General features: G+C 40.6%; 1 protein-coding gene across 1 annotated transcript in view; it reads right to left on the reverse strand.

Annotated features, from left to right (window-relative positions):
* Nucleotides 1–17,183, reverse strand: part of LOC124276885 (small conductance calcium-activated potassium channel protein-like) — a 71,183-nt gene that overhangs the window by 13,078 nt on the left and 40,922 nt on the right. The window contains exon 2 of the mRNA XM_046712552.1: nucleotides 8,352–8,447. The gene's annotated coding sequence lies outside the window, so the exon portion shown is untranslated. The remainder of the gene's footprint in view (nucleotides 1–8,351; nucleotides 8,448–17,183) is intronic.

A 17,183-nucleotide genomic window follows, 5' to 3' on the forward strand; every position in this document is an offset into this window, starting at 1 on the left:
TATTGATCTAATTAAATGTGCAAATTGTAAATTGGGTTTTATTGAGATGAATTCCATGTATTATTAGTCTGTGATAAATATAAAGATAAAGAGAGAAATATCTTCCACATATTAAACATGTCCATAAAAACAATATGTTAATAGTAAATTTATTAAACTCTCAAAATCCTCTTGGTTATACATGCAGTTGCATTGTTAAAACATATATTTATTGCTAGATAACTATTTCAATTTGTGCTCACGTGTCATTTTAAATACATTATATTAACTGTAAAATGGGCCATAGGCCGTATATTACCGAATAAAGTGTCTGTCTGTCTGTGATGAAGGAAGTACGGACGGCTATTAAGGAAGCATGTGACGTGTAGCGGTACTAAGTATTATTACTTATATATGTAGGAGATTCAGGCAGTTCTTGCGTCCCAGGGTGGGCACATATGATGCTGACTGAATATGGCTTGGACCTCTAGATCTGACTTTTAACATTTCACATCTACATCAGCGACTGGCAGCTGTAATAGCGAGCGTCATATGGTGACATTCTGCTGATTCAGCAATCAATACTGGAATCCATCTAATGTTACGAAAATGCATTTGCGTTACTATTTCGGGAAGTATGAAAATGTATGTAAACTGTTATCGACATCTTATGTCGAACTGATGTTAACAGCGCTGACATGTGGGCCCATTGATACCTACCCCCTCCTCCCCCCGCCCCTCCCTGAGACAGAAACACTGATATAACCTCTGACATCTGATAATTGTTATCATTCCATGTATATGACGGCGGTCAGTAATGTATGGCGTCTTACAAGACAATCCTGTGATTGACAGCATGAGCACAGATCTACGCGATTTGGATGCTTTGACGTGAATCAACAAAGTTTAAATTCCAATTCATTATTAAAATAAGTACCCCTAGACTTCACTGACAAAACCGCTGAAATACTGAACTACTGATTTCAGAACCCGCATGTCGAACCATAAATGGCATTGACTCAACCATTGTTGACACGAAAGGTATGTAGAACCAAATAAACTTGACTGAACCAATGATAACAACGCCGACATGTTGTCAATCTTAAACGTGCAAACACACTGAGCCATTGATGCCAGCACGGGCATAGTTAACTATAGTTAACACAGCTGACATATCAGTGCATTGATAACACCAATGACTTGAACTAATCGGCCAGCGAACTAATGACATGAACTAATGGACCGCGGAAGATAACGACGATTATAGTAACCAGTTCATTAGCAATTTTGGATAACCATTAATATATTCATCAAAACATATAGTGACTTAAAACTGCGAAAAAGCCACGTCTAGTAACTTTTTACTGGACCCGGAGTGGGAGCTCATGAGCAGGATAGCGAAGCAGTTCAAGAGTTTGGTCGTCCTGCCGAAGGCCCAGGTTTTATTCCCCATATTGGTGCAAGGGCAGCATTTTTGTTTTCTGTGTTTCTTATCGCCCGATCGACCCTTCTAAGTTTATTTCCGACGTCTCCCCCTTAACCCACCCCCACCCCCAAGATAAAAAACTTTTTTTCATTCCAACACCGCCGACTCGAACCTAAAACGTACCGCCTCCTCATATAAAATGTTTATGTTTAAATCAATCGCTGCCACAAGTCCAAAGTACGCGAGAAATTGAAATAAGAATTACAATAAATTAGAATCAAGAACATTATTCAGATAATTTTGGCTTTATTAAGTTGGAATTTTTTTCCTTTTCACCCGACCGACCGACCGACCCATGTTCAGAATTTGGTGGCTTCGTGAAAAAATGATGCCCCAATATATGAAGACCATTTTGGGCGTCTTCATCGAAGTCTTGGTGGATACTTGTCGAAAGTAAAGTCAAACACGTTCTGTTCTTAATGTATGAATATATGTGTGAGAAAGATGCTAGCAAATTCAACAGCGCAAACAATACTAAATGATCACGTTTTCAGATAAGCAGAACATGAGTAAGCCATGTTTATTTATCCATTTAAACAAAAGCGTCTCTGGTCCCTGCTTTCTGAAACTAATCACAAGCATCCCCACAACGCTGAATGCATATCGCTCGACATTACCGCTGATTGTATAGCTTGGGTTCGTGATCTCAACTCCGCTGGGCGTCACATTAAGGAGACGCTCACAGTCAGCTGATGACATTTCACTGTGAATCATAAGTACGCCATCACACCATCAACGGCCATTACAGTTGAACCACATGTAAGTGTGTTAGGGCAAGCAGAAACGCGTATCTACATCGCAAACACTATTCATCCCTTGCATTATCAATGTATTTATTTGTATATTATACAAGAAACTAGGAAATCATGTACACTTTTGATAGTATATTTGTAGTGAAGACTTAGAAGACAATTTCATAATAATATACACCAAAATAGAAAAGGTCATTTGGGTCATAAACAGTTAGAGGCGAACAATGCTCGAAGTGACCTTGACATAAAAGCTTCCTGTTGTATCTAGTCAGTGCATTTTTAAAATATGATTGGATCTTCATTCAAAACAACTGTAAAGGTACTGGGGGAGCAAGAAACGCGTTGACACACCAAGGATAATGATGAAGATTAACCAGGGAACTGACCCCCTCACCCAGGTGAGCTAGGATTGTTCATGAAGCAGGTATGTATGGTGGTAAAGGAAGCTCCATGTGTTCACTTTATACTGTAATAGGCATCAGAAGCCTCGTCGTCTAAGGCGCCGCAATTTGCTGTTGAGAGTTGTGTCCCTTCGACTTATCAGTGAGTGAGTGAGTTTAGGTTCACTCCGCACTCAGCAATATTCAAGCTATATGGCGGCGGTCTGTAAATAATCCAGCCTGGACCAGACAATCCAGTGATCAACAGCATGAGCATCAGTCTACGCAATAGGGATACGATGACATGTGTCAACCATGTCAAAGAGCCTGACCACCCAATCCCGTTAATCGCCTCTTACGACAAGCATGGGTTATTGAAGATCAATTCTAACCCGGATCTTCACGGCTTAGCAGGATCGTGGGATTGAATTCCGATTCACCCTGGTGATATTTCAAAGTTTGTCAGCACCATACCCTTGGTCATGGGTTTAACTAAAGTGGTAAGGTCCTATATCACTTCTGGGTTTCCTCCCACATTAAGCCGACACTTGGCAATACTGTCATCCACTCTGGGAACTCTTTCACAAAGTACCGGTGAAGATCCGGGTTAGAACTGGTCTTCAGTAACCCAAGCCTGTCGGGCGAGGCGACTGACGGGATCGGGTGGTCAGGGTCGCTAGCTTGGTTGACATATGTCATCGTGTCCCAATTGCGTAGATCGATGCTCATGCTGTTGATCACTGGATTGTCTGGTTACTTACAGACCGCTGCAATACAGCTGGAATACTGCTGAGTGCGGCGTTAAACAACAACCAACCAACCAACTTTGAGAAGTATTGTTGAGTCGATTTCTTGCCCTCTTATGGAGAGAAGTGTCTTCGTAATTTCTGGGCGATGTTTCATGTCTAAACATTATGCTCCTTCATCAAACTCTTGTCATATAACAGGAATGGAAATGGCTCTTAACACCAGCACTGAACTGAACGACGACTCGGGACAGCCATTAAACTACGTTTATGTTCTGCTCAACAGCCTCTAGATGCCTCATTAAATGCCAGGGTTTCTAGTCGACTTTACAGAATCATACAAGCGGTGGAGTAGCATTGAGATTGAAACATCGGTTTGTTGAAGGTACGGGTTCGATTCCCGACATTGGTACAATTTGGAAAGTGTAACATGCCGTGCCTTTGCAGGAATATTGCTAAACTTGACTTACAACCATTATTTATTGACTGAGAACTAATACTCATCTTTGATACATAAGGCCAGTAAAATAGTCTACACCCACTTTGATGTTAATTATGATGTTCACGAATCGACTCTGTTTGATAACATGCACTGACTCTACAGTTCTATAAAAGGTTCCCCCCAAGTGCGTTATTACTGTAGAAAAATTTATCTGTCTCATAATTGTCGCGAACCCTCAGCAACTGAATCTAGACTAGGTGAGTGAGAGTGAGTCCGTGAGTGAGTGAGTGAGTGAGTGAGTGGGTGAGTGAGAATGGATGTACACCTCTACATCTGAGCAACATCACGACAGGGGACATGGGAATGAGTCTACTGTGTGGTTCCAAACCCAGACATTCGGCGTGACGAGCGAACGCTTTTACCAAAAGGCTGCTCCAACCCTTCCGCACGCTGGAATAGTGTTTTGATTTGTTCCTTATGAGAGAAGTCTTAACAGTCTGTTAATACAAAACACGGCGTGCATGGTAATGAAGGCAATATCGGCTTTCATTCAGCATCAACGTCCATATCAGCTGAACCTCATTCAAATTAGGAACTTAATGAAATACTGGATGTTTTTGTGAAAGCAGTACAGAAATTAATCTGTGTTCATGATCAACCCATTGAATACAAAGCGGGTTGTCAAAGACTTCAAACTGTTCGTAGACGTAATGTGCCTCGAGCTGAAGCCAGATATATTGACGTAAAACTGGAAAGATCAAGCATCAAGAATGATCGCCCTTCTGAAATAACAACAGTAGCTGAGCCGCCCCGGTCTCAGAGGATACAGGTTTTATTGCCGTGCATATCATAGTTCAAATACCAAACAGGCACCGCTGATTAGGAAGGGGCGGTGGCGTAGCCTAGTGGTTAAAGCGTCCGCGCAACACGCTGCAGCTGAAGACCCGGTTCGATTCTCATGGGTACAATGTGTGAAGCCAATTTCTGGTGGCCCCCGCCGTTATATTGCTGGAATATTGCTAAAAGCGGCGGAAGAACATACTTATTCAGTCATTGAAAATCAGTGCCGTTGAAAATGCACTTAGCCTCGCTGAATTGACAACGGATATAAATCCTGCTTTTCTGTATGGGGAAGGGTTTATTCAATATTATGTCTGGAAATAGGTACATTAAGGTACATTAAGAATATTAATGGTTCGCATACTGCAAGATGTATCATACATTGAGGTGATGTCGGCACACACCGACTGGGAACGATGACACGAAATCATTCATGTCACCGAGCCTAACCTCCCGACTGATCGCCACTTATGACCAGATTGCTGATTGCTGCACGGATTTGTGGTATGTATAATGTAAGTAATGAGTATGAGTAATTGAGAGCCTAACATTTAAATTCCTTTAGAGGTACTATACTTATCTTTTGACAAATAGTGTAAGATTTCCGACAACGTGCCAGTTCGTTACTTACACATACTACGACTTTAGATTAACGTTAAGAATCTGAAAATGTATCATTTAAATGGAAACAAATAATCATTTATTTAAGTTTTATAAGAGCCACAGTTAGATTCAGACGTTAATCTGGGGAAAATCTAGTCTTTTGCATTATAGTGAGTGATTGAGTTCAGTTTTATGCCGTATTTAGCAATGTTCCAGGAATATCGCGGCGGCGACACCAGAAATGGGCTTCACACATTGTACCCATGTGGGGAATTTTCCCGGGTCTTCGGCGTGACGAGCGAATGCTTTAACCACTGGGCTACCCCGCCGCCCCTTTTGCATTATAGATAGGGCGACCGGGAAAATAATATGGTTCATGGACTGTGAGAAAGACTATGCCTCCCAAGGCAGAAACTGAATCCAAGGGACGCGAATTACGTCGCCTTGGACCACTTGTCCACTCGTGCCCCCTGAACAGAAACAGCACATGCAGAAGATGACAATGACGTTAATCTTACACATTACTTGAAAAAGAGATCTTACAAACTTGGCGAGACCAGTTTAGTAGAGACAGTTTATACATCATACATTCAGTACTGGCATCGCGCACCCCATAATAAAGTAATACCCAGTCTTTGATATCAGGGCCGTAGTTAAGTTTTCTTAATAGGTGAGGGGGCGCACCATCCATGTTCGAGGCCGCGAAGCCTCCGATGATCTAGGGGGTCCGGGGTCGTGCTTTCTCGGGAATTTTAAAACTTAAATCTTCTCAGATGCAATTTCCTGCTTTCTGAAGGTTAAATGACTCCATTTATGTACATAATGTTCTGAACTAAACTTTATAAATATGTTAAGACATACCTGTATATAAATCAGTTGACAGCCCAGACATTGCACTTGGAATTTACATCATATACATGATAAATTCAGGTTTGTTCAATATTTTGGAGTCGTGTGGATTGAATGTAATCCCTTTTCTAATTGAGTCTTTTGTTCGTTAATTATCATTAGGTATTGCACAATATGCCTTCATTTTATAGGGTTCCGGGTAGTCTATATCATTGTCCTGGATACCTTATTTTATTTATTAATGGTTGTTGTAATCATATGTAATTAGGTGTATCATTCAGTCAGATGGGCTGCCCGCAATCTTTGCGTTATTCATTGATGTGTGGATTTCAGGGCTGCGGTGGGGGTATATGACACTCAAAAGAGCGTTATATCAATACTTTGATGTACATCGTCTGTAAAAGACTGCTAGGGGGGCAGCTCCTCCCCCCCTCCCCGCGCCTTGGCTACCTACGGCCCTGGATATAAATTTATTCTAAAGCAAAGTGAATTAAACTATTTTTCTTGAATCTTGGCAGACATTTATGAATAAACTATATTTAATGAATCTTGGCAGATATATTTATGAATAAATTATTTTTTCATGAATTTAGCAGATATTTATGAATAAAGTATATTTCAGGAATGTTGGCAGATATATTTAAGAATAAGTTATTCTAGTTATCAAAGCTCGTACGTTCCATGCCATTACCTCAGTCTGAGAAACCACTGCCTCACTCTCTCATTTAGATATTCTATATTTATCATCTGTCGGGAATAAAACCGAAATGACAAATAGAAACGTGTGACGTCTTGGTGCTGTAAGGGAGCCGATATACCTTTGTTTATTCAGCAGTGTAACTTATCAAAGCTGACTGTTTACGAGTTGCGATATGACCTTTATCAACACACTGGTAATTGTAATACCAACAAAGCACACACAGAGCGACATCTGGCGGCTGGTGGTAGGAACGACGAGCGTTGAAGTCCCGTCATGTTAAACGCCACATAATATCAAACGTCACATGCAATACCCACGCTAGAGAATAAAACAAACATGTAGTTGTACACTGCTATTGTTGCAGGGACGTGGGGACGCTTTGTGACCCTGTATGTACTAGTTATGTACACGTGGATCTACATGTATTGGAAAGACCCATATTACGCTGATGTTGGTTAATTATGTAGGCTGACGCAATCTTTGTTATGTATATTGTAAATATATCAAACAAACATGAAATGCAAATAAAGACTAAGCAATTAACACTGCTGAAATACATTTTAGGAATAATTAAATTAAATATGACGTCATTGTAATGTATTTATTTACGGATGAATTTGTTGTAATGTTTGTGTTTGTTTCCATTGGTTTGACTTTGTCATATGTTACAGTACCCTACAAGTCAGACAGTAAACGTATCAATGAGAGATGACACCGGGTGTTCTTTAATATAGAGTCCGTCCAATATACTTACAAACACGAACATCAACGAACACATCGCCTCCCACGATGTAGCTGTAGTAGGATACATCTAGGTCAGTGCTCGTTGTCCAGTAATACGTTTTGACAAGCGTTTTCCTACGTTCTATATTTCAGTTTAAAATTGTTAGGAACATCACCATTCAAGTGTCATCCTGGATGTGGAATGTTATCACATCCATCATCTCCATCCTAGCCCGCATCCGCTACAGTTCTCTTCAGTTTACAACAATCAACAAGTTTAAAAATTCATTAACGCAAAATTTAAATTTCGATTATTTCAGTCTGCCGTCACTAAAGAGGGCCAAACATACAGCTGTAATGCACTCTCACTCCCTCAAAGGAATATAGTTTTATTGATTCAAATTTTTAAACGAAAACAAAACTGCTTATGTCTAACCATAAAACCAACTAGTGGTACGTTCATCGTGAATTCGTTGTTCTCTTTAACATATTAAATTTTAATCCGTTGCTAAAACTTGTTATACTGTTGTGTATTAATATACACGCAAGTGTCAAGTAAATTTAATAAAGAAACTATATTTGATATTTGATATTAGTTTGGGAAGTAATGAAACTGTTTATCCTATAACCATTATATGACAATGATTGTAAAGTTATTGTGATTTTCCTACATAAACTGTTAACCCTTCAGTGTGTGACAGCGCAGTCTGTATAATATCGATCATTTCATACAACTAAATATTGATCAATGTACGTTTAGAATTAAATTGAATAAAAACTTGCATCGATGAAGGTGAAGTCGTGAACGTTATGAAGTTCATGCAAATAGGATATAATTAAAAGACACTTACCGTATGTAGGTGTGATTCTCGATGTCCCCTTCCCCCGCGGGGATGATGTCGTACCCCCCAGCGTCTGTCCGCCGTACCCCTAGCTTTACACAACCCCTGAAACAGAGAGACTGTGGATGTCAGACCGAATCCTGACTGAGCGTGCAGGCTGTGGCGATGTAGAGGTGCCGATGTGGCCTGCCCGTCAGCTGATCGATCGGCCTAACCCCCACATCGTCTACAGGCGACTTAGTACACCTCCTAACTACGGCTGACTGATTCGAGATAGAGAATTGTCGATACTTCGACGTACACAGAAATACTGCTATGTCGAAGTTGACGGAAATAGACCGTTACTGCTTAGTACTGTTCGTCACAAAGGGTAAATTGAGTACAGCAAACCACGGTTATATTCAAATGGACCACTAATTTTAGTTCGTTATAACCGAAGTTCGATATAAGCGTTTCAACTAAAATATGCATCAAGTGACCGGAACCTAAAACATGTTCGTTGTGTCCATCAGTTCGTTATAAACGTGCTCGTTATAAACGGTGTTTACTTAATTTGTAGCTGACTTGGTACTGCGAGATAAGCAAGTTCGAGTAACCGAGGGATAATTATCAGTGAAGGTGAGAAAACGTGAGATAAAATATAGGATTCATTGTGGCATTCATTACTGATATGTACAGATAGACACAATTAAAACAAAAGATAACCTTAGCCAGAATGACGAGATAGGCAATATTCAGTCTGATATGTCGAGCTAAGACGTTTCGGGATAGGTACCATCCATTTCTCGAGACATGCATGCTTAACATATCGATGGAGATAGACCCCGGCTGGCACGATGACGCGAGAGACATGTCCATAGATTCACAATGGCCAGACATGTCCATAGAGTCATCATGTGACAGACATGTCCATAGAGTCATCATGTGACAGACATGTCCATAGAGTCAGCATTGACAGACATGTCCATAGATTCACCATGGGCATTGACAGACATGTCCATAGAGTCAGCATTGACAGACATGTCCATAGAGTCAGCATTGACAGACATGTCCATAGAGTCAGCATTGACAGACATGTCCATAGAGTCAGCATTGGCAGACATGTCCATAGAGGCATCATAGATTCACCATGACAGACATGTCCATAGAGTCAGCATTGACAGACATGTCCATAGAGTCAGCATTGACAGACATGTCCATAGATTCACCATGGACAGACATGTCCATAGATTCACCATGGACAGACATGTCCATAGAGTCACCATTGACAGACATGTCCATAGAGTCATCACCATGATTCACCATGGACAGACATACAGACATGTCCATAGAGTCATCATGGACAGACATGTCCATAGATTCACCATGGACAGACATGTCCATAGATTCACCATGGACAGACATGTCCATAGATTCACCATGGACAGACATGTCCATAGAGTCACCATTGACAGACATGTCCATAGAGTCACCATGAGACAGACATGTCCATAGAGTCACCATGAGACAGACATGTCCATAGAGTCGTCATGAGACAGACATGTTCATAGATTCACCATGGACAGACATGTCCATAGAGTCAACATTTATCAACATTATATATATCAAGCTGTGTTACTGAGACAGTCTTCGTTATAACATACCTTCTCACTGTAATTGTCAATGTGTAGCCTGGGCCTATGGCCTATATTACTTTATGAAATAAACTACTGCTATCCTTTGACAGACATGTCCATAGAGCCATCATAGGCATGCCATACTAACACTGACTGTGATGTCATAATAGACGTCTATGGTTTTAAGGTTCTCTGAAAACATAATCCTCAAAATCTCATAACTTGAAACAAATCCATGACGTTTGATATGATTATATTTGCTAACTTTTGAACTTTGTAATTGATTACGTGGAATATGACATATCTCATTTACGTCCGTTCTATCATATTTCGCAGACATTCGAAGACAATAAGAAACCAGTGATCTCATCTGCCTCAGCTACACAGCCACAGAGGGAGTTTCTTGCCTGACATTCTACCTTCAATAATACAGCATAATGACCATCGACGACCAAAGTTTGTTTAGCTGCCGAGAGCTATGACTTTAATGGCAACTGTCTGGGCCATTATGCGCAGATGGGTATTGATGGTTTTAGACTCATTGCCCAAAATGTCACCTGGCTCTCAACAGACCTATAACCCGTGTCAAAGTCTACCCTGATGGCATCTTGTCTTCGTGTATGATGAAGCTGAGGACACTGAATTTGTGCATTGATTCATCCTTTTGCTTTGGTAAGATGACATGTTAACATTTGACTGGCATATAATAAGTATTTGAATAAAAACGGAACATCTGACAAGACGCAGATATAAAACTGGAACGAATATATAGCAAAATCGGTAGAGTTTCAACTGATATTGTTGGGATTTACAGACTTCCAAGTTAGCAAATCAGTATGGTGTAATGCCATTATATATTTTTGTCATCGTTGTCCGCAGCAATTGTCAGAAACGTTGGTGTCCGGATTGCCAGGATCCGGCTCAGAGAGGTTTCTCTGTTAGGAAAACTGCTGTTCCTAACGAGATAACACAATAGTGTATATTGTATGGTGGTTATCAAGATGGGTGGTATTAAGGACTCTCTTTACAGATACAAATATTAAATGCTAATCATCCCAAATACACTACCCACACATGTATGGCTAATCTAAAACTGTCTCATCATCGCGTTGTTTTGTTCTGTTTTATATCAACAGCTGCTCGCTCATAAATTATTATCATAATCCAAATGCGCGTTTTGTGTAACACTTAATAGACTATTCGCCATATTATAATGTAAGCGTGTTTTTTTTAAACCATTGCGCATACAAGAAATATGCAACACTTGGGAAAATAATTTTTTTTCCTTGACTACAATTTGAAGTCTAAAAGCTTAATGTTAAATATTCGCTGTCGTTTCGCTATTTATATACATTTCTTCTGAGTATCCGATAACAGCGATGTCTGCTACACCGCTACATTGCCCTATATTACTTTTCATCTCAATGCTCAATCCGTTACAAAGCTGCACCACATGTTGCTGCCTTCACTAACTCACACCACCTTGTTTCCGTTACAAAGCACAGCGAAGCGCTGGTGTAAGTCAGACCATCATGGCAGATCGAGACGATGGAACACTGTTGTCAACACTAGCTGCAAGAGTGCAGATACAACGTCAGTGAATGAATATTGTTTGACGCCGCAGAGCGGAAAGATTGGTTGGTTGTTGTTTAACGTCGGCAATATGGCACCGGTCTGTAAATAATCGAGTCTGGACCAGACAATCCAGTGATCAACAACATGAGCATCGATCTACGCAATTGGGAGAGAGCGGGAAGAAATGGCATTACTTTAACTACATGTTAACATTTACAATGCAAGTGATATGAATTATTATCGCTGTCAAATATTACATTCAAAGGTATAAATTGACTATTAGGATAAACTTAGATTTATCGTATAGCTTGTTTTCTTTTAAATAAGATAAGATCAGGATGTTAGATACTGTTCTTTAAAGGTTCGGATGAAGTATGAATACTATCACAAACCCGTTGTCTGATTATAGCAAAATCAACACAATCAAGCAAAATGTGCTTGATAGAAACTGGACTGTTGCAAGGGATGCTGGGATGAGGGTCTTCGTCTTTTAGGAAAACTGAATTTGTGTAATAACTGTGTCCAGTGTGGCAACGTAACCATACTTCATCATGGCGGGAGACCAGAAGAGGGCGACCTCTAATTGATGGCATGATGGTTATTCTAAACCGCGGTAGCCCAGCTTTGTTGCAAATGTTGATTCAAATACTGTCTAATGTAAGGTCTGTGATCCAGGCAGTTCATGCTACAAAGGGGTGACATGTCACTGGGGTCATACCATGGGACACCGTATTCATTTTACGTCACAAAAAAACAGTATTTGTCCTTATCACGTGATCAATTATGTACTCCCACTGTTTAACAAACAACGCCATAAAACTTAATACAATATCATTCATTCAAGGGGCGGGGAGGTTGCCAAGTGGTTAATCGTTAGCTCGTCACGCGGAAGGCCTGGGTTTGATCCCCCACATGGGTGCAATGTGTGAAGCCCTTTTCTGGTGTCCCCCGCTGTGATATTGCTGGAATATTGCTAAAACTCACTCACTCAATCCTTTAAACATTTCATGCCTACGGCACCATATACATGTGTTATTGCACTGTACAAGACAATAAAAATGTCATAAATGTTCAAATCCTAAATGTCATACTGTACACTAAAATAGCATATTATGGTATCTTAAATGTAATACACTTTGCATACATTAGCATACAATATCACATATTACATGTTTTATCCAAACCATATCACATCATACACGTAATTTTCATATAATATCAGTCCATACATGTAATTACCATAAAATATCTATTAGGTTGAGATCTGGACTCTGGATCTGGTTGGGTTGCCATCGCCTCTTGAAATCACCAGCGGCACGACCATGAAGTGGCCTAGAATTGTGGTCCGTGAAGACTGGTCTAGTTGTGTCATTAAATTGTGGTACAACAACCATGTCCTGAATGTCAGGGGTGGACAATTGTCCATTCAGATTTGTGCTCGACACGTGGTCAAGCGTGCAGTCATGTGAGGGGCACCCCTACACCATCAATGATCCTCCGCCAAACGGTGCCCAACACGAGCTCGGCCATCAGTCATGAACAAAACAAATGGACTTTTGTCCGACCAGTGGACCCTTAGCCGTGACCTAGGAAGTGCTGTATGCTCCCTTGGAGTTGTTTCTCGTGGTCGACCTGAACGTCATTAGTGTGCTGATGTTTTATGGCCAGTCAGCTGAGAGTCGACGGATGAGTATCAACTTCTCTTGCAATAGCCCTCAATGGCATGCCAGCATTCCGCATACCAATATCTTGCCATCTTTGACCAGTTGGCAGTTGAGGAGGCCCCATATTTTCTGATCAACAACGAAATCAATTGATTTTCCAAGTTATCGAGCTGCAAGACCAGTTTACTGAAACTTGAGATGCTTAATGACGGATACACGTACTGCACGTGATGCTCACCTTTGATCGTAGCACGTGCGTATACAATGTAAATAATCAATGTATGGTGCGCCCCAAGGTTCAAAATAATCAAACATAATTATGATATGAATATGAATGGCTATATGGGTTAAAACCATTGTTGTTGTGATACTTTTTTCCACGTGTATATTAATGTCCCAACATACAACAGCATATTGTGTAATTTCCTGACATACAGTATCATAATGTGCACAATCCTGACATACAGTATCATACTGTATTGTACGCTATCCCAACATACAGTACTTACTCACAGCCTTGCTGAGTGATAACAATTACATTCCATGCAAGGATCATGCCACATGGCAATTGTTACATTACATTATAAACGTAACGCAACTACACGTAACTCAGATCCACGTGTACGACGCTCCAGTCTATTACGTTACCTCATGCAACGCCAAGGCACGCCATATCCACGTATGCTACGTCTGACCACATTACGCCCAACAAGGGCACGCTATGTAACGCCACGCTAAACCACGCCACACCCAAATTTGATACGCAAAGCCGTAACAAATCTCGATAAGAATGTCATTCCACGTCAAACTACGTCTCGACTCACACGTGTACTACGTTACGTCCTACTATGTTACGGCATGCAACGCCACGCCCAACTACGTCATGACATACCATGCTACACTGTATCTCACTACACAAGCACTGTAAATTCCTGAACAAAGTAGGGTAGCCTAGTGGTGAAAGCGTTCGACTGACACGCCGAAGACCCGGGTTCGATTCCTACATGGCTACAATGTGTGAAGCCCATTTCTGGTGTCCCCCGCCGTGATATTGCTGGAATAATGCTAAAAACGGCATAAAACTAAACTCACTCAGTCACTCCAGAATAACGTAACTCTGCCGCAGAAGTTCTGCAGCATCATCGTTGACATCATCTCAGTCAAACGGTTACGTATTTAAAAACATAATTGAAACTGTTTATTCATCTCGATTGCGAAATACAGGAACAAATTCAACATGATGGAACAAAAAGAACGATGATAACTATAGTGTTCTTTTTGGAAATGGTTTGTGAATGTTCTGTCGTAAAAATGAACAGACCATTTAACCATTAAGAGCGTTGCTCCATGCTGGAAGGCGTATTTTTGACACTCATACTCTCAGGAATGGAAAGTTGGAAATAATCAATGCAGCACAGGAAAGGTCCTGGGGCGATAATGCAGTAACATCCTATGATTTGGAGGTGGCAGAGTCAGCATCAAATACAATACCTTTCCGTTGTCGTCTTTGAAACGCATCCCCTTGAAATAGTCTTAAGCTGGGCGGCTACGTCCCTACACGCGATTGTAGACTGGAATGGTAGCTTTGTATTGGCGTCTACTAATTATGACTTCTGTCGTATGCTACATACGTTTTAGTTTCTCATATCCGAAAGAAAACATCTTTAATGACCTTCAACAAGGTCATTTGTTTTAGAAACTCACACTGTTAATGTCAAACTGAACATTCGATCAGTAAAGAAATGACAGCACGACCTTCTCATCAGAATGTCAAACTGTCGGTATTTCCAACGGTGTTGTTTTGTTAACGCAAATGTTTCTTCCCAGAGGGGCAATCAGTTTGTGTGAATTCAATTTACATATCGGAATCATTCGTACGAAGTTTGTTACCAACATCAAAGACTCAAACGAGAAAATAATACAGGACATTGAATGTCATTCCTTACTGCTGATGGCCTGTTCCAGTGTGCTGATACATCACCAACTTGTCTGCATGGTTGTAGAGTTTATTACTTCTCTGCATTTGCTGCCATACCGGTTTAGACCCATCATACTAGGGATGAATACCGGTAGGCATGTACACGAAGGTTAGAGAACATCAGTGTAGGATCTGTCCACTAGTGAGTGAGTGAGTTTAGTTTTACGCCACATTAAGCAATATTCTAGCCATATGGCGGCGGTCTGTAAATAATCGAGTCTGGACCAGACAATCCAGTGATCAACAGCATGAACATCGATCTACGCGATTAGGAACCGATGTCATGTGTCAACCAAGTCAGCGAGCCTGACCACACGATCCCCTTAGTCGCCTCTTACAAGCATGGGTTACTGAAGATCAAATCTAACCCGGATCTTCACGGGTTCTGTACACTAAGGGTAGTGAACACCATTATAGGATCTGCACATGGACGATATAGAACACCATTATAGGATCTGCAAATGAACGCTATAGAACACCAATATAGGACCAGCACATGATCGTTATATAACACCAGAATATTATATGTACATTAAGGATATAGAACACCAGTATAGGACCTGAAAACTTAGGATAAAGAACACCAGTATAAGGTCTGAGCACTAAGGATATAGAACACCAGTAAAGGACCTGGACACTTAGGATATAGAACACCAGTATAGGACCTAAATGCTTAGGATATAGAATACCAGTATAGGACCTGAGCACTAAGGATATGGAACACCAGTATAGGACCTGCAAGCTAAGGATATAGAACACCAGTATATGACCTGAACGCTAAGGATATAGAACACCAGTATAGGACCTGAACGCTGCAGTCTGTTCGCAGTGAAAACGCACCGATGAATTACAATTTCAACAAAAATATAAATCAAATAAAGTGAAATTAAGATTGCGAATCCTCATAATTTTACCTTGCCATTTGAACATTTAAAACTCAAAATTTTATTCAACTTGGGATAAAAGTTGTTTAACAAACGATCATAGATTCAAATCGCTATTACTGGTTTGTATTACAAAGGGGTAAGCGCAGTAGTTGGAACAGTGAAACAAATGCACGTGCGGTACGTGATGAGTGTTAATTTAGACAAACCCTACTTGTTCTCGGTGTTTCATTTAATGTACATACTATACCCCCTTGTAATACAAACCAATAATAGCGATTTGAAACCATGATCGTTTGTTAAACAACTTTTTCCTAAGTTGAATGAAATTCTCAGATTTAAATGTTCAAATGGCAAGGTAAAATTATGAGAATTTGCAATCTTAATTTCACTTTATTTAATTTTCATTTTTGTATAAAGTGAAATTCATCGTTACATTTTCATTGCAAACAATCTTTAAGGATAGTGAACACCAGTCTAGGACCTGAACACTAAGGATAGTGAGCACCAGTACTTGACCTGCACACTAAGTAAGGTGAACACCTTCGTAGAACCTCAATACTTGGGGTGGTGAGGATCAAAGTAGAACCTGCACCCGAGGGCGGTGAGGATCCATGGTGAGCCTGCACATAAAGAAGAGTGAACACCAATGTGGACTCTTCATACCACTCCTAGACATTCACAGACTGTGTCTGTTCAGCAGAAAATGAGCAACTGGCAACTGTAAAGTCAACTTACTTCCAACAATATAAGTCTGAAAAGTCACTTTCTCAAATCACGTCGGTCACTTCCACGAAACAATACACAGTATACTAAGTGGTCAATTTCTGAGAAAACCAAACCAAGAAGACTTAGTTTCGAGTGATTACCATTGAATAGATATTGGCCCTCCTGGGGGCGAATTTGAGCGCCCCTCCGTCTCTCGGTGATTGCAAGTGGCCCCCACTTGACTGATACCTAATCAATGGTTGCTGCTCAATTACTCCACTCCTGATACCCCGTCGCTCGCCAGCCGTCATCCTATCTACCAAAGGCCTATCCTCAAGTCAAACGCGTTTATCACGTTAGCCAGAGACATCGAAAGTGCCAAATTGCTTCAAAGATGGAATTTGTATAACAGTTAA

This window comes from Haliotis rubra, unplaced genomic scaffold (genome assembly GCF_003918875.1).
Source record: "Haliotis rubra isolate DU_JTF1 unplaced genomic scaffold, ASM391887v1 Scf215, whole genome shotgun sequence".
Taxonomy (NCBI): domain Eukaryota; kingdom Metazoa; phylum Mollusca; class Gastropoda; order Lepetellida; family Haliotidae; genus Haliotis; species Haliotis rubra.